Raw genomic sequence first — 19234 nt, 5'->3', positions numbered from 1 at the left:
AGCAGGAGGTGAAGTCAATTTTGGCATCTCTCTAATAATGCTTTGACTTCAAAACTTCAAAACAGGAAAAAAATGACTTTTCTATCGAAGCTGGGATAGCTTGCTTGGCTGTGGGACCAGCATAGCTGTGAGGACTCTGTTTGCGCTTGGGTCATGAAGGACATTGCAAAGGCTCCAGTGAAATGCAAGTCAAACTGAAACACTGATCCCTAAGACCACTGTAAAAGCCCCCAAACCATTATCTGCTCCCTGAATGGTTTCCTTCCACAGATTCTTTCTAGTTACAAGAGTATGTCTAAGGCAGCAGGACAGTTTCTTGTTGCCCAAAATGCAGTTTTGACATTTTGAGGGAGCAGTGTGTGTATATAAGGAGACAAACAATTTATTAGCAATACTAGAATATGTATTGGGCCTAAGTGCAGCCCTAGCATTCAAATGTGTAGAAGGTTCCCTTAAAATAACCCTGTGAGGTCACAGCTTCCTTCATAGGAATTAATGCAACTTATGTGTTGTGGCATAAATGGTCCTTTCTGAAATATGCATTATATTCATCTTCTTTGCAGTTGTGACTGTTTGAAGTGAAAGAATCCAATAGTCTGTACTAGGCTATTTGCACACAAATCAAGTTGTCATTAATCACACTTGGAGAGAGTGTGCCCTGTGTGGATTGAATTATTGTCAGAAAACTACAAAACACATCCAGATCATTGGGCAGGAATAAAAAAATCATCTAAAGAGTAACACATGCTAAATCTAAAGAGTAACATGTAAAGTATTTGGAAAACTAGTAGATTCTAGTCAGTGAGTTAATGTGGGTTTTAAGAGAAATACTCAAATTAATTGATTGAACCTGTTACAAATGTTATGTATACAGATAGGATAGATAAGAAGTATTAAAGAAAAGGAAATATTTCCTTCCATAAATGTAGGGTCCTGACAACTCCCACTGACCTCATGGTCAGATTCAATGAAATAATGGATCACAGTTAATTTGGGGGCCTGTCTGGTGCTGGGAACAATATGGAGCAAAGCACCTCAGGGTGGTTCTGCTGAGTGTTGTTTGAATACTGTCTGACATTCCTGGGAAGCACAAGTGTTGCTCCATCTTCTGTCTACTCTCATAGTTCTGGTGGGATGAAAAATTAGATGTGTTTATATCTGATTGTAACACTTCTCTTGGGGTGCAAGGAAGGAACAGGAATTATTTTGTGTCCTCTGAAGAGTGCAAGGGCTGTAAAATCTAACTGGTCCACTAATGTGACAGAAAGGGCTAAAAAAAGTCCTTGTTGTTTTCTTTCAGTTCCAAATGATAAAGGAAAAGCCATCTTGATCTAAGCATGTTGAATATGCTGAATCATGATCGTTGTCAAACCACTGCAAGGGAAGAAGCTGAAGCTTCAAAGCAAACCCTGGAATTGCAAGCTGCAGGCACCAGTCTGTAATCCAAAGATGCCAAATCTACTTTATGTTCTGGCGTGTAGAAGGACCACTTGCAGCAAAGTTACAAAATTCTGCACAGTTATACACAGATAAAATCTAAATTTGAATACCAATATACTGCTCCTTGATATTTGGCACTGCCTGAACCAGTTTGGGGCTGATTTGCTTTGGGGAAGTGGCATAGCTACCCTTGCGTAGTTTTGTCCTGGCTTAAACCCTATGAGGAAAACTCAATGCAAATGTGACTTTACTGCTTCCAGGCTTCAACTGGTACCTGCAGAAAGGTCTGCAGAGCTCTGTGAAATCTTGCTGTGTGAGTCAGCACCCTGCCCCATGCACTGCTATGCACTTTTGACATGAGCCAACGTTTATGTGGAGTCCATGGGCTAGGAGCTATTTTGCAGGAGTAATCCCACCAGTTGTTTGCTTGGCACTCGTGCTCTAATTCCATCCTCAGAAGTATTTTTTTCTATGTGAGTGCAGACCTCCATGATACACCTTTTGTGAGCAGAAGTGACTCATGGAAGAAAACATTTGGCAGGATCAAGCCCAAAGACAGGAAAATGTGTGGTCACACTGAATTTAAGCTGTAAAGTGTGTATGTATTACACTAAAGTTGTATTGAAGATGGCATTACAGAAGGAAAACTAGAAAACAGCAATGAGAGGTTCCAACACTGGCAGCACTTGGGTCTAGATTTCAGTCTTTAACCTCTTTCTACGTGGCTGTTCCATTGCAATGTAGAAATACTGTTTTACATCCACAAGTATTTGGGATATTTCAGAGCCATCTGAAATAATGCAGAGTTGTGTACACACATCACCATGTTTTGACTGGGATGCAAGAGGGACAAGTTTTAGAAAGATTTTTTTTTTTTTTTTTTTTTTGATAGATGGAGAGAGATGTCTTGCAGTGCAAAGCTAGAGGATTTTGGTCTTGGATAGAACACACAGAGTCCTCCAGAATGGCTTATTCCAAAGAAGTAGGAAAATGACAGCCATGATTATTTTTTATATTAATATGTGTACATTGCAAATAAAAATCATATAGTGAGACTGTGATGGGAAAGTGGAGAACTTTGTCAAATACAGTTTAGATTTCTGTTAGCAGCCATGTATTTTCCCAAGTTCAAATGACAATGTTTTGTCCAAGGAGAAGTCTTTAATTTTCTATCTATCTGATCTGAGTGATTTGCATACAAAGGATCTATGGCAAAAAAACCCACTTAAATGTTGGTATTTTTATTGGTTTAAAAAGACTTGCGTCTGCACCCTTCATTTCAGAAGATCTACATCTCTCTCAAGATCTGTAGATAGATAGCAATTACAAAAAGTGCTTCGCCCACACATACAGTGGCTTAACTCTTTAATAACAGTTATTTTTGTAAAAAAGGCATGAACACATCTCAGTCAATACATTTTTGTTGTTCTGCAGAATTTCGTATTTTCTTAAGCTCTTCAGGAGCATGAGCTGATAGCAGGGTCATAGCAGTACATCTGTGGTGCTCACTCATGTCCACTCACTTGGGGAGGAAGAAGTGGTAAAGCATGAAGAGCTCGAGTTTATTCTCTCCCTATTAGTCAAAAAATAAATGAGCAGTGAATGCTTCTACAGCACATAAGACAAAAAAATGAGTATCTTATGAATGAAGAATAAGTTAATTTTGCCTTAGCTAATACTGAAGGTAGTGTATGCTTTTATATGGGTTTATGTGGGCTTTTTTAACATGGTTTTATATGGGGTTTTAATATGGTTTCATATGGTTTATATGAGGCAGCATGCATGGTTTTATACAAACCATGAAAACAAATGCTATCATGTGAGCTTTCAGTGGTACTTAGGTAGTGCAAAGGTATAGTTTGTCTTGGACTATAAGAAAACTCAACTTGATACATACTATTTCTTTGTGTTCTGTTGTTTCACTGCTGTCTTTTCCTCCCTGTCTGTTTACACTTTTGTTAGGTTGCACAAGTATTGATACTGTTACTTTGGCTCCTGTGGAATCCGGTTTTACCCTGACAGCCAAAGACGAAACCTTCAAGCATCACCACGGATGTCTTGAGCACCCTTCACTTTCATTCCTCTATTAGTCTCTAGTTACTCTTCCATTGGAATCACAACACATTATTTATTCCTCTGAAGAATAAAAGCTTTTTGAGTAAGGAAAGTAGCATTCATCAGTTTTTTCACAAAAGATGTGAGAAAAGGAGTTGTGAAAAACCGTGGTTCTGGAGCTCTACTACTGTCTTACTCATTTTCTCTTGGAACATTCAACTGTTCTCTCCTATTTTCTTTTTTTTTGCTCACTAATGCTCCAGCACCAGAATCAAAGAGTTTGCCCTGAAACCACTCCAAAACATGCTTTGGTGAAGGAAGAAAAGCCTCTGAAGCTGTGAAAATGTCAGATGGGTGCTATTGAGGTGAAAGGGCAAATTTGCTAATGAAGACTATGGATGATGCAAAGTATTGCATAGCTGACATGCAGAAGGTATTTGGTATAAGGGTAGTTGCCAGAGGTCTTTTTTAGCCCAGTGTAACTTCCAGGGAAGTGCAGCAATGAAAAACTCAGGAGAAAACTGAAAAAGAAAGAACCCAAAATCCAACCCAATTAATTAAAAACCTTTTTTATAAACATTATTCATTATCTGGAGAGGATCAATACAGGGGGCACAAGTATGTATGTCTGTGTGTTTGTTCACACTTTTTCTGCTTTTTAATTCTGTTACTGGCACTGCCATCTGTGTCCTGTGTCTCTGTTGCCTTTCATCCTGTACTGACACAGATCTTGGTTTTGTGACCTTCTTTTTGTGGTGCAGATGTTTGATTCTTGGTGCAGTCTCAGGTGTAGTCCTGAGTACGGGAAGCCCCAGCTATGAATCAGTGGTTATAATCAACCCCTGTAAATGGAGAAACGGAGCGGGGACATGACAAAGCTTCAGATGCACTGTGGGTGTTTTCCCCCTTCAAGCTGGAATGAGTTTTCTTAGCTCTTACCTATGGTTGTTCCCAAGAGTTAACTTTTAAATGACCAGCTATCATGTCTTGCAAAGTGAATTGCAGGATGGACTTTTCTTAAGGCAGAAGAACCCATGCTTGTTGTTTGAACTTGAATATTATTTGAAGTTGGGTTGGTTTTTGGTGGTTTTTTTGGTCTCTTGGGCATAAATAGAGCAGGTGTGTGTTTGCCACAGGCCACAGCTCGGGAAAGCTATGTCAAAGCACAATGAGGTCATTGTGAAACATCAGTATTCTTCCAGAGACCTGGCTGTTACAGACAGGAATACTTAAGAAAGATTTGTAGACTGGATTGCAGATGATAGACAGAAAAGACTTCAAGAAAAATCTTAGTCTGCCTAATTGTGTTTGCCCAGTGAGAACTACATCTTATCACCCACCTATGAACAAGCTGTTTGAAGCAACTGTGTTGACAGTGAAGTGGGTTTTGCACACGTCCAGTGTTGGGTTGATCTTTGAGTGCTAGGGAGATCTGGTTTCTTTAAACAAATCGTTCTGCATGTGAACAAGGTGAATATTTTCATTGTAAAGTGTGCTTTGACTTTGAGTGTGTCGGGAAATACTGTACCCACTAAATGATTATTAAATGGAAAGGAGGGAGGAGTTCCCAGGCACTATGGAGCCAGGTTCTACAGCTGGACTTTGAGCTGACACAGACAGCACTTAGCCAGGAGTGGAAGAATATGTTGTATAACTCACTGGCTCTACCAAGTACATAGTGGTACTCTGCAAATAAACTTTCTATCAAGGTATTTTTGGACTTCTGCCTCAAACCAAACGGATAAGGAGCATTTATGGCTCTAGCAATAAAATTCTGCAGATGTTCTTTTTTGTATGTGCAGTACTAAAAAGGAAAGCCGTGCTATGCTTTTATCAGATCAACTTGAAATCAGTACAAGTGTAGCTTAGGGTTGGGATTTATGTTTTTGCAGCAGCATACCTTTTTACTCCAAGAAGGCTTTCAGTGTTTGTGCTTAAAGTCCCACATTAAGGCCCCCAAAGTGACAACAATATGGTTTTCTTTGTGAGATTTGAATGTCTGGATTAGGTCACTTCACTCTTTTATAGCTTTAACCAGCTTCAACTTGTACTGTGGTGACACACATCTGCTGACTCGATGGATCAGTGCATTAAGCTTCAGGCTGACTGGTGGGCCATGCTTGAAAGACTTTTGGCATGTGCTGGTGCCTGCATTTTTCACCCTTGACTGAAAGCATATGCTTCATACAATTGAGACAGTGTTAGCATGTGGGTCTCAGGCAGCCTCCTACACATCTGGCAGAGCCTGGCCCTCCTTCCAGGTGAATCATCTCTCCTGGGAGGGTGGCTTGCAGCACTGTGGCATCTGCAGAGTGGCAGGAAGTGTCTGAATTCATCTGAGAGTGATTTTTATCTTCACATGCTTTTCCAATTTCATCAGGCCCCTCATGCTACATTCCAAGTGACATGATTAAACCTGCCAAAGACAAAGGGAGGCTGATTGATAAAAATTATCTCTGACCCTTCACAATCTGTCATAGCTTAAGATAGTAGTAATAATAGTAGTAATGATGGAATGAAATAAGTGTTATGCAAAGGAAGTTATTATTGTTTAAATAATATTCTGTAAAACAGGATTACTTCCTTGCTTTTTGTTTCCCTTTTATCAGCCAAATTAACTTGTCATCAGCATAATAGAAGAATGGACTGCAATGGATTATGAACTTTACATTGACTTTAAGTGGCACTTTACAGTGATTTCTATTGTCTTGGTTTTATTTTAACGTTTAAGTTTGAAGGCACAATAAAGATGCAGACCAACAGCAAAGGATCAGTTTTCACAGGGGAGGTCAGACATTTAGGCAGAGGTGTTTTTTAACAAGGAGTGTATGGATCTATTTTTCTCAATACGAAAAGAAAATCTTTGAAGGAAGGTTCTAAACATAACTGGTGCTACACAGCAAATAGAATATTTAATAAGCACAGTACATAAAAATATTTTTATTCTTTAGTCTGCTGCACTAGACCAGGCACTTGGGTTATATTTCCTTCCAACCAAGCATCTGGACTGATACAGATGATCTGTAAGAAAGGAGATTAACTCTTTGTACCCTGAGATGTGTTACAGATCTGTTGCATTTGCTGCCATTTCAGTATTGCCAGTGAGAAAAAGTTCTTACAGAAATACAGTCAGTCTCTTGCCTTCTTTAGAAAATTCCCTTTATTTTGCCAGAGGAAAATGAAAAACACTTAGGCTAAAAAGCATATAGTTATTTTGAAGTATGAAAACTAGCACATCTGTGTAAGTTACAGTGCAAAGACAACTATGCAAATTTAGTTCTTGGTTACTGTTGTGTTAATGATGGGTAATTCTGTTGATTTCATTTGAGTTATTCACAATTAATGTATCTAGTGAGGGCAGAATCTGACCCAGTCGGCTTTGATGTGTGCTCTGCTCTGTCAGGAGCTGCGAGGTTCTTTTGAACAGATGCCTGTGTTCCGCTGATATGCGGGGTCATTAAAAAGATCAAGATGACCAAGGCTGAGACGTTTGGATGGCTGCAGACAGCTGTGCTGTGCCTCTGCTGGCTACATGGGGTGGATTCTCTATGAATTTTCCCTCTGAGGTTAGGTGTGTGGGAGCATTTTGCATACTGACCACTGCCAAGCCCCAGCCCCATGTGTGGATGGACAAATCTGGGCAAAGATTACAAGTTACGGCTCTTCCTGAGAAAGCAGTAGGTTCCCATGTGTCATGTAGAAGAAAATCCATACAGGGCTTTTGCTAGGCAGGCTATGAGAAAGTTGCAGGGCTTTTCCCAGAGAGACAAGGCAGCAAATAAATAGCTGCTGAGTGTGTTGTTTCTGTACTTAACAAAGGTTTGGTGTTTAGTGTGTTCTGTAAGTACTGGACTTTGCAGTTTACTGCTACCACAGCAAAGCAGCTGATCACCAAGTAGCTGAGTCAATGTTAGATAGCCTGCAAGGCTTCTTTACAGATATTTTTATGGAGGACTTAAAATTGCACGGGATTCTAAGATACCCTCAAATGATTGCAATGAATACCAGCTATCAACTTAATCAGGAAATAATACTTCAAATCCTGGCAACTTGCTAATAAGAAGCTTCTTCAGTGCTCTGATGGTCATACTTGCTAAAAACCAAAGGTTTAATTTTACCTGTTCAGTGTTGTTTTCATGCCTTTTTATCTCTTTACTTCTGTAATAGGTACTTTATTTCAGGGTATGCTTCAGTAGATTGCACAAGGGTGCATTTCTTCATTCTGTGATTTTTTTTTTTTTTTTTTTTTTCCCCAAAGCCCATTGGAGATAAAACGTGAATGACGTTATTGCTTATATACAAGTACATATGTAAGCAGAATGGCATCATCTAGCATAGTAATACGGGTTTTTTTCCTCAATGCAAATAAAGTTCTCCAGCTAAATTTAGCTCAGAGTATTGAATACTTGAAATGAGAGCAGAATTGAGCTGTATTTCACTGTTTGGATAATGAAGCACATTCTTTTTTTTTTTTTTTTTTTTTTTTTTGCACACTTGGGATTTTTCCCAAACATGTTTCTGGTTCATGAACTCTGGTGAAGGCATTGGGATGGAGCTCTGAAGAGCAGGGCTAGATGCAGCCATCATTTGGATATGGCTTGGCAGAGCTACTTAGCTGTGACTTTTCCCCATGAGCCAAAAAACCACAAGCAGTGCCCTCAGCAGTGCTGTGGGGTGGGAGGAAAGGCTGTTGCACTTTCCCCCAGCAAATCCACTCCAGCTGAAGAGATAATAGCCCAGTGATGAAACTGGGCCACATTTAAAGCGCTGTGGCAGAGCAGGTAAATAGGCTCTCATTCGGACCCGTATGGTTTTCTGGAAGAGAAGGACAAAGTTGGCTGACACTTGATCCTTCTCTTGGAAAGCCTCTTTCATTAAGTAGCTGCTGATAGGAAGTGTCATTCGGCACTTATAAAGGCTGGCAGTTGCAGATAGGTCTGTGCAAAGGCTGTAGGGCAGAGGGACTCGAGGAGGGGCTGCAGGTGGAGGCGTGCTGAGGCAGAGCCTGACAGGACAGCACTCGTCAGTCAGACCCGAGTGCCACTTGCCTGTCTTGTCCACTCTGCAGCCAGGCAGGTAAAACTGTCTCATCCTTAGAAACGCTGCAGTGACTTGCACTTTTGGCAATCTGTGCATGTAGTAGTCATTGCCTTTTTTCCCCCCACCAGTTATGGTGCAGGAGATTTTTTTTTTTTTTTTTTTAATGAATCAGTATTTCTTGCTGGTCAGCATTTAGCAGCATACACAAGAATGTAAAGCCATACAAGCACCATGCTTCTTATAGTCAACAGTAATTCTCTTTGAGATAATTGTAGTAAGTCATAAAGATATACTCCATTGTGGCAGAATTGTTCCTCAACTGTAATAAAAGAAGTGAAACTGCACTTTCTTTCCTCTGAAAACAAATAGAGTTGTTTCAGAATTTCTGTTTCCAGTGTTCCTGGCCTGGCTTCTGGTTTTTTGGTTTTACGCTCAAACTTGGAATCTCTGTTATTCAACAGGGGTTTCCTTCTTTTCTTGTATGCTTTAAGATTGTCAAGGTAAGGTATTTTCAACCAGGAAAAGTTGGGATATATACAGTTGTTCATATATATTCATGTGTGTAAATTTAGATGTCCAACACTACATGCTATTAACAGTGAATGTATGCTTCTTTTTCTTACTCAGCTGCACAGGTTGAGAAATGAGTGTTTGTGAAGTGACACTGCATGTGTAATTGTGAGGTAATGGAGCAAAATGTCACATTCTTGCTGTATTTCTTGGCACTTTTATTTAATTGTAACCATAACAATGAATTGATTAATTTACTAAGTGCAAGGACTGTGCTAAAACTTACTCCCCCATGGCTCTGAGTGCCTTTGCCACTAGGCAACAGTCTTTTTCCAGCTTGTGTTCTCCTTGTCTGGTAAAAAGGTCTGACAAATAGGTGCTGGGTGTGTGTGTGCATGCATGCACATGTGCATGTGTTTATTTTACTCTCATTTAGAGCCATTAAGAACTTGATCCCATAAGGTTCTGAGCATTTTTATTTCCTGCCGGCTTCTCAGGGGGAATACCTTGTAGAAGGCATTTGGCCTTGATGATAACACTCATCGCAGAAGAAAAAAAAACAGTGGGGGGGATGAGGGTAGGAAGGGAGATGGGAGAGAGTGAGTGAAGGAACATGACCAAAAGCACTGAATCCACCATTTTCTTTGTCTGCCTGGTGTGTTTGCTGCCATTAGTTCATGGCAGCCAACCAGCTTGGAGACAGGACTTTACACAGGTTAATAGGTGTGTGCGGCTTTTATCTGCCACTGCCCTCTACTGAAGAGAATATGAGAGATGATTTTTCAGCTATCTGTTTTTGTAATAATTTCAGTCTTGAGGTGTCTGAGGCTCCATTAGAACAGACAATAGAGGTCACATACTTCTGGACATCTTTAATTTTTTGCAGGAAGTGATATACAGCCTTCTGTCACGTAATGCAAAGGCACGGAGCTTGGAGAAAACACTCCTACTAATGTTCAAGTCACAACACCATTTAAACCCCTTACATGTAGAATTAATAGCTCTCAAGTCAAAGCATGCAATGTATGCCTAGCTTTAGGAAATGTCACCAACTCTTGCTACATAAAAAACCCAAAACAAAGCACTAGGCAGCCTGTAAGTAGAACAAAGTTTAATTTTCATGTAATCTTCCAGTTTGTAAGAAACTATTTTAATAAATTTTAAAAAGCAGCTTTTCATTTCTTTGCTTTAGACAGTTCAAGGAAAAAATTGTATTTGAGGTGTTTTTTTAACCTCTGACATGGAACAAAATAGTTAGTGACTGAAGCTAAATATGGTCCACGCTTCTCTCAGTTTCTGGGGAAAAACTTGGGCTGTCTCACTATTTCATCAGCTTTCCCTTTAACTAAAGCAAGGGACACAGTTTCGTGGTGAAACAACAGAAAGCAGTAAGGGCTTAACAGGGCCCTCCAGGTAACATGAAAGAGTGCCTCAGTCATCCTCTGTCTTGTTACTCTAAACACCAACTGCATTGTCTCGAGTCGTTTTCCCTTGCGGGAACACTTAGCCTTACCAAACACTGCTCAGCCTTACAGGTACATTCCCACCAATTAAAGAGGAGGGGTTCCTCACAAGTGCTGCCAATGCACCCACCTAGCTTGAGCGAGGATTGCCAAGTACAACAAACAGTGCCAAAGCGTGTGGTGGTTTTGGGCTCTGCTCCAAGGGGGACCGAGATGAGACACTCAGTCACAACTTAGCCTTTACATAAAGCCAAATCTTTGTGTATTCCCCTGGATTATACTTGGAGCCATCCTCATAATGTAAGGTATACCTGTGTGGCTTCTGGCCTCATCTGCTGGCAGAGCTCCAGCCTGGGAGAGACCAAGCAGTGGTGTATGCTTTGGGTTGAGGCTTTGTTTGGGGCTTACCAGTTAGGTTGGCAAGTCTGGTTTGTGGCAGTCAAAATTGAGCTTCTCTCAAGGTTTTCAGCTGTGAAGCATATGAATTTGGGGCCTTGCAAAACACCAGCCTCCCAGAAGAGAGAAAATAGGTACCTTCCAGTCTTGGATCTAACAAAGAACTGAGGGTGGGGTTTGGATGAAGGTTCAGATCTGTATTCTCTGTTTAGTTTCAGCATTGTGGTTTTGGACCATCAGTAGTGGTAACATACAAATGATTTTTCACTCTAAAGAGCACAGTAAAATGCTATTATACTTGTTAATCTTCTTTTTTATATCTTGCCAGGTGAGGACTGCTACACTGCAGCTGGCATAGTGGAGGTGCCTGTGTTTTTGCCACTCTTTGTTCACAGGGGAATGAGGACAGTTTTCTGTACACAGTATTCTGCCTTCCCCTTAAAACATCTGAGTCACACAGCTGTTTCCCAGTTAAATCAGACTCAATCTGACTGTACATTAAGTTGTGTTATGCAACACAGGCTGGCAAACTTGTCCACTGATACAAACTGCACAGAAAAATCTGAAGATGGACAAAATCCCATTCCTCTCAAGGGTTTACTCTTCTTTGTCAGTGACACTTCTGTTATAAGCCCCTGCCTGGATTTGAAGGAGGTTTGGTCACCATTATTCCTCATTACAGTAGGCTCTGCCACAGACTGCTTTAAAATCTCCTTAAACCTCTGTAACAGAGCCCAGAGTAAAAGATGTTCCCATGTGCACACCATGACACCTCGGGGTGCCACAGCTGTGAACCTGCCTTGCCAGGCCTCTCTTAGTGCTGCTGCCACTGCATTTAGACCCCCAACAAAGAGGAAGGCAGTGGGTGCTTTCCACTGCTGCTGCCTCTCCCTGCTTTGCTGGCAGAGGCCGCGTGTCCTGGTTTACATTGGCAGAAGCCAGCATAGCTCAGGGATGAATTTAGCCCTTGGCACTCCTTAGAGAGCTGACTCAGATGACTGCACTTGAAAACTACAAGCTGGTCTCTTATTTAATTCTCCTGAATGTCCAGATTTTATTATTTTAATTTTTACTTCTTTTAAGGCTTCTTTTTGTGTTTAGTGGGGGAGCCTTGCTGTTTGACTCCCTGGGCTGTCCTGGAGTTACTGCAAGAATAGAGTAGTGATAGTTTTCACCTATACAGCACCTTATCCCAAAGAATCTCAAGTTCTTCTCAAAAACCAAATTCAACCTGATCAGTGGGCCAGCTGATAGGTAATATCCATTATTTTTTATATGAGAAAAGGAAAGAATGGAAGTCCTAGGTGGTGTGCTCAAAAGTGTATAGCAGATGAATTTCAGAACTAAGATGGAAGGTAAATACCACAGTTCCTTCCTCTGAAATCCATGGGCAAAAGGATGATCTCTGGATTTCTTTTCTTCTGCCAGCTCCTTCTGTGGATCACATTAAGGTGCAACTAGATCAGTTTGTGCCTTGGATGTCTTTTGAAATTGATTGATTATCTCTGAATTTCAGCTCGTATTCTGATTTGCATGTCCTTCTTGTCTCTGCTTTGAGGGGGAAAGCTTGAAAATGTGTCCTGAGTATAGATTTGGAAGGTACAGTAGTTTCCATAGCAGCGATTCCTAGGTAGTAACTCTGGAACATACCTGCACTGCTCAGTGTGCTGCTGGCAGTGTCCAGTGGTACTGAGGGCTTGATCCACAAAATCCAGCAGTGGGAAGAAGCAGTTGGAATTCAGCCAGCCTGTCTGAGCAGACACCCTGTATCTGCTGTGTGTGTTAGTTGGGGGTCTCAGAAAGGGCAAAGGAACCCCTGCTGCCAAATCTACAGCTGGAAGGGAATCCTCAGTTAAGTATCAAGTACGCAAGTACAAGCTTGGGAAGACTTGTGCTGTCCCAAGTAGGTGATAGGGTCATGTCGTATGCATGTTTTGGCATTTTGGAGGATTATACATTTCATGTTAGGAGGTGTCTTTTCAGCAACCAAACGTTATCTCTGCCTGCGTCTCTACAGAAGCGGAGACTCCTTGCACAGTTTCTGCTCACTTGCAGTTTTGCAGCATACAGCACATTCCTTAGATTTTGAGGCAGAAAAACTGGAGTTTGTCTTTCATACTGTGTGAATACTTTGTCTTTGGAGAGAGCTTTAGACAAAGACAGGAGAAAATAGAGATTTGCTTCAGAAATAAAATTCTGCTGTCCCTGTTGCTGTTTCCCTATGGAACTGCTTCCTGCCAACTCTGCGTCTGACACACAATTTCTATCGGAAGCAGAATTGGTTGGGGCAAGTTTGTGACTGTAGCTGACATTTCTGTCATGCCTTGTGCTGAATGCACAGCCTCTCCCTGCATCCTGGGTGTCTGAGCACATTAGGAGCACTGTGGGGAGGAGGGCCTTGGCAGTGAGTGCCAGAGGGGGTGAGCCATGGGCACACAACCACACAGCCTCAGCAAGCAGAGTTTGCTGTTGCTCCTCTGGGAGAACACTTTGTTAAAACTGTGGTGGACATGTCTGAGAGACACCGTTGGCAAATACGATCTACGAGTAAAATCTAGCTACTAATGTGAGATTTCTGTGAAGCTATACAAGTTTTTGTCTAAATTGGTCTTGCATGCAACACGCAAGCATACCAACTTAAAAAAATCTTAACAGAGGAAACTGAAATCACTGGATTAATTTGCAGTGTAGGGACTAACTATTAGTTGTTCTAGTAACATTTGTCCGAAGAATTACCCTGCTATTCAGTAGTGCTTGGGTTTGTTCCTTAATCCAATCACCTCGTGACTGTTCTCTAAGCTTTCCCCTTCCTTTTTCTATTCCTAACATGCAATTAAAATGAAACTCTCCTGTATTATTACTGTAAATAATTTGCAAGTAAGAGAAGAACATGAAATTTCAAATGTCACTGCTTTGCTCACTCCTGTTCGTTAAAATGTATTGCTTTGATAATTTAGTTGACTTCATTGGACTTACGACAGCACATGATTTTTTTCCCGCCTTACTAGTAGATTAAGTAAATGTGCAGTAATAAATAGATCTAGTTGTTTGTCACTGACATAAAGATGAGGTTTGCTCTTGCTTTAAGTAGCCATGCAGGTCTCACAGCTGCTTCTACTGAAGAAGACACAAACAGGTATGTGGAAATTGCTAAGCTACAGAAATCCGTCCTTTCTGGAAGTTCCCAGCTTTCTGCCACAATTATTTCTCAGTACTAAATATAATATATAACATAAAAGTCCAAATTAATTGGAAAAAAAGGTGCTTTCAAAACAAAATTTCAATTCAAGCTAAGTGATTAATTCCAACTTTTCAATAAGGCTGTCTAATGTCATGCTACTAAAATATTCAGTTTAGTCTAAGTGCCACTAAAACTCTTGCAGTTTAGAAAGTTTTTGATACTTCTGTGACCTGCTTTAGAAACTTACTGAAAAGTTTCTGTAATTCTGAATTACAGAATTCCATTGCTCATGAAGTTTGAACAAATGACAGTAGCTGGATCCTAGGCAGGCCATGCTGCCAAAGTGCGTAAATGTCTTCTGAGCCCAATAAGCCGTGACTTGGACCTCAGTGGGCTTTGGAGCAGGCTCTTTGTGTGTGTTAATTCAGGGCAGCAATGCCTTTACAAACCTAAGTGGGGTTCTGTAAAGATGGTTGTACACTACAGATGCTGTGATTTTTGTGATAAGAGTAAATATCCGGGAGGAATTAAGGTGGATTAGTCAAACTACCTTTATATAGTTGCCAAGCGTTCAAAAGTGAAAGGCTGCCACTAAGCCACAAGACCCTTACCACAAGCAGCACCATGCTACTGTAACTGTTATTTAAATTATTGCAGTGGGAGGTATCTCTTAATAACCATTTTAGTACAGAGTTGCTTAATGACTTCACAGGCAAATAGATAATTAAACCATTAAACACTACAGAACTGAAGGTGATGTCCCCAGTGAACTTCAATGTTGTCTGTCTTCTTAATGGACTGTGAAAGCCAAGCCTGGCTCTGAATCACGATGTGGACTGGAAGGAACCATTGGAGAATATGGATCTAGATTTTTCAGCTTGAGCCCTTCTCCTGATGAGTCAGGTTTTTCTGAGTATCTGCTTTATAAACATACCTGTAGATGTTTACACAAGAACAACAAAACTCCATCAAGTCTTGCATTAGGAAGGGATTTCTGTGTCTATAGTGGTTTTTATCTTTGCTTCCATGGGAGAACAATATGGAGTTCAATTGGAAGATACTGTGAGAGAGAGAATTCTAAGTGAAGTCCTACTTCTGGATTTATGGGCAAAAGATTTCTAATACTGCAGAGTTTTTGCAGGTTTTATGTTAGCTGCATTTGTATTCAGAGATCAGGCAAAAACTGTATTCTGAAACTGGCCCACTGGAAAGAAGGGTGGGGTGTCTGTGTGTGACACTGAGAATAGGAAGAGGTGGAGATTTTAGTAAGGTCTCCAGTACTCCCTGGAACTCCAGGCATATGTTGTACTTTTTTTATCTTGCAAACTTAAAGAGCACAAATAGCAACAAGAATGGCAAATGGCGTAAATCTCAGACGGCAAGATTTGCAGTAGTAGGGTTTTTGTAAGAAAACAAGAAACCATGGATTTGGTCATGTCATTGGAACACATTTAATACACATATCTGTTCTAGTATATGCATGCATTTTTTTTGCAGGCTAAAATTAAGCATTTTGATACAGAGCTTGAGCAGACCACAGTGTTGTAAGATTAAAAGACAAGGTCATCAGGCCACAGGGCACCTTCAATTTCATCCTCTGAAAATAAGTGAACATACTAAAAAGCTATAGGAGAGTTTTTATAAGTAAGTTTGACTTCTGTAACAAGACTTTTATTTCTTGTCACCTTTATGTTTTTATTAGATTTTTCAGTTTTCATTTAACATTTTTTTTAAAAAGCCTCTGAAAAGGACCCTTGCCTGTAGCAGGAAGCATAATCTCCACGTTTCTCTCTTTCTCTCTCCTTCTCTCTCTCTCATTATATGCTGGCATGAACACTCTGACATTGCTAATTGCCTCCACATTACACTGGCTGAATTCCAACAGTAGTGGCATAAAAATTAATGAACAAGACAGAGCTCACACATAAGGAACATATGGTGCAATAGCGGTCAATTGCATTCGAGTTTAAAATAATGTCTTGAGAGAATCATGATCAAAGCAGTTTCACAAAATGAAAAGGGCCAGATTCTACTTGCACTATGTATCTATGCTACCTCACTGTCCTCACTGAGTGTGTGAATGTGAACAAGGAGATTCCCCAAACTGTAGAGAATGCCAAAAAGCTATTTCATTTTCAAATGTAGTAGGAATTTCCCCCACTATTCTAACTGTGAAAAATAGTGTGAGTTAATTTTCTGCTGGGAAGCAAAGCTAGGGAAAAAATGTTCTTAGAAATTGAGAGAATTCTTCCAAGATGTTATCGCTGTCTCTGCTAACAGTGCCTTCACAGTGCAAGCTATGCAGTTTACAGAAAGGTGACACACAGTTATTTCCCATGTGCAATTTAAAGTTAACACAAGTTAGTTTTATCTGTGTATATGGTTCTCACAAAATCCAGATTTCAGGACAATTAAGATAGTGTTAATACAAGGTACTCTCAAGAATCTTTCAAGTTGAAAGCTTGCTTAAGATTAATGTTAAAATTCAGGTTTTATTCTCTCGCCAAAGTACATGCTAGGTAACCTCTTGTTAACATTAATAGGAGTTAAATATTTGCACTCAGAGGAATATAGACCCCAGATACTATACATACTGTGCTTATATTACATAATATAAATAAGCACTTCTTGTTTAATAGCTCTTGCTGTGTTATTATGGAACAAACTGTTACAATAGTGTTGCAAGGTCTTATGATATAAACTGATTTTTATTATGCTGGTGATTTCCTATCATGTTCTTTGTCTTGTGAGATTTGAATACTAACTTTAACTTATATGGGACAAGTCCTACAACAGTTTAATGAATGACCCAGATAAATCACTGTATCAGTACAGAGTTAATATACATGGAGAGGAGCATTGTATCACTTCAGTGCCTGTTTCCTCAGCCAGATGAGGTACTTCAGCCCATTCCCCAGGTTAGAGCAGCCTGGGTGGGGTGTTGCCCAAACTGAAATGTGGCTGCAGATGGCCCCGCTGGGGCATTACAGCCACTGGAGAGAGCTGGAATGCAGAAATGCTCAAGCCAGTCCCCAATATGCCTCCTGCTACTCTGCAGGAATTTCCTTGGGGCTAACTCACGCTGGCTCGTAGCCATTTCTACTTTTAACTCCTAGCAGGATAAAGAAGAGTTAGGACAGCTTATTGGGGCACTGGAAATGAGTGGTGGACAGTTCTTTACCTGTCTGGATATGAGTCTTATCTGTATTTGAATTTTTCTCTGCTGCTTAAAGAAAGTGTTTCTCAAAGAATTACTGAACTATCCTCTTAGTAATCTAATCAGAAGTAGTAGTTGCTTCTCATCTGGATTCTCAGAATATGATATAATGTGGATTTCAGTTGAGCTTTTATTTACTTATTTTAATGTTAAATAAAATAGTCAATTTTAATTTTTGGGCATAGCTTTGAGATTATCTTAAGACACCTTACAAATTATATTTTAAAGGGAAAATCATGCAATAGCTGAGAGCTGAGTTCAGTGCAATCATAAGCCTTTGCATTTACAATGCAATTAGGTGCTATTCCCCTGCAATTAATGGGCCAAATGACACTCCCACTTACTATAATAAGCTTCCTGATATGAATCTGAGATAACTCAGATTGATACTGAGACTTAAGGAAATGCCCTGTTCTGCAGAGATGCAACAGGGAGAGAAAAGCACCAGCTGAGGTGCTGATTCTGCTGCTCTTACTACAAGCTGGTTTTGGCCCACTGTGTCTTGGTCTATACATGAGGAAGCAGCCTCCCTCTCTTCTCTTCCTTTTCATAAAAAGAAGGCAAAGGGTACCAGATGGCATCTGTTACAGAGCTTTTCCTTCTAGCACAGAATTTATTTCCAAGATGTAGAATTGTGAGGATTCCTTCAGTCATCCCCCCGGAGTCACAGGTTTGGTATCTTGCCAATGGCATGTAATACACTTCCTGGCATGCTGTAGGAGAAGTAAAATTAGTTCAGAACTTCACTTTACTGTTGTGGCTTTTTTTTTCCTGTGTTATTTGAACATGCCTGAAACAGGATCAGTGTTTAAGATGTATTAACCATTTCATTTCTGAGTGGGCCATAGCCTCTCAGCCTGGTTGTAGACTTGGACAGTTGTCAAAATCTGTGAACACTGAGTCTTGCTGCTTAATGCCACCTGCAAGTGTCTCTCATGCTTGGTTCTGTTCCCTTGGTATGGACTAAAACTTTGGGAGTTAACTGGAAGTGATCGTAAAAAAAAAAAAAAATCCTTCATTTATGTAGCTTTTCTTACAAAAATATGACTGGTAAAATTTATTTTTCAGGAGTTGGGGCTTCCAGGTGTGGTTTCAGGGTTGCTTTTGTAGACAAAAGAGAAAGAAAACTAGAAAATTCAAGTGAGCAATTATTGTAGGTTGTTTCCCTTAATGTTTTCAAGTGAATTTAAAGCCACATGAAAAAAATCCTCATGAAATAGTTATTGCAACCCAGGGATTGCTATATGCTAATAGATATTTCTCTGGTTTGCAAATTTGGGTGCAACTGAACAAGTTGAGTGTCAAAAGAAAGTTTGTCTCAAGGGACTTCAGCAAAAAACTTCATGTAGGTATTGAGACATAACTAAATTCTTTGGCTTTTACTTGCTTTCTTTTCTTTCCTTTAGACAAATTTTTTTAGTTATATTATGGGTATTTGTTTAATATTATGAGGAAAACTTTTTTTTTGCTCTTCCTCTTACACATTCCCTTGTCATTTTATGGTGTGCTGCACTGTTATCTCAAGAACAATACACATCACACTGTATGCATGTAGTTGAGGGCATGTTTATATGAAAAAGGAGATTGTTTCTGTCTTGCTATAATCCATGTTTGTACAATTCTTTCAATGTCTTTTAATTGTTTTGAACTCTAAAATGAAATGACTTCTAGATAAAATGAGCTTTCAGCTCTCTCCTTTTCTGACAGATTCCAGAGCATCTCTACCTCAAGGCATGTTTGGTCACCATTTTGCCTTTGTGACCCTTCCTAACCTGTACCACTCAGCAGGCTAGCACTAATGTCAGTACTGTTTACTTGGGCAAGACTGATAGCATCCAGGTGGAGTTTCCAGTCCTCTTTTTTCTTTTTTTTTTTTTTTTTTTTTTTTTTTTTTCTTTTTTCCCCCCTTTTTTTTTTTATGCCATGGAATAC

This window comes from Corvus brachyrhynchos, unplaced genomic scaffold (genome assembly GCF_000691975.1).
Source record: "Corvus brachyrhynchos isolate BGI_N302 unplaced genomic scaffold, ASM69197v1 scaffold97, whole genome shotgun sequence".
NCBI classification, from domain to species: Eukaryota; Metazoa; Chordata; class Aves; order Passeriformes; family Corvidae; genus Corvus; species Corvus brachyrhynchos.
This window is presented reverse-complemented; position numbering follows the sequence as displayed.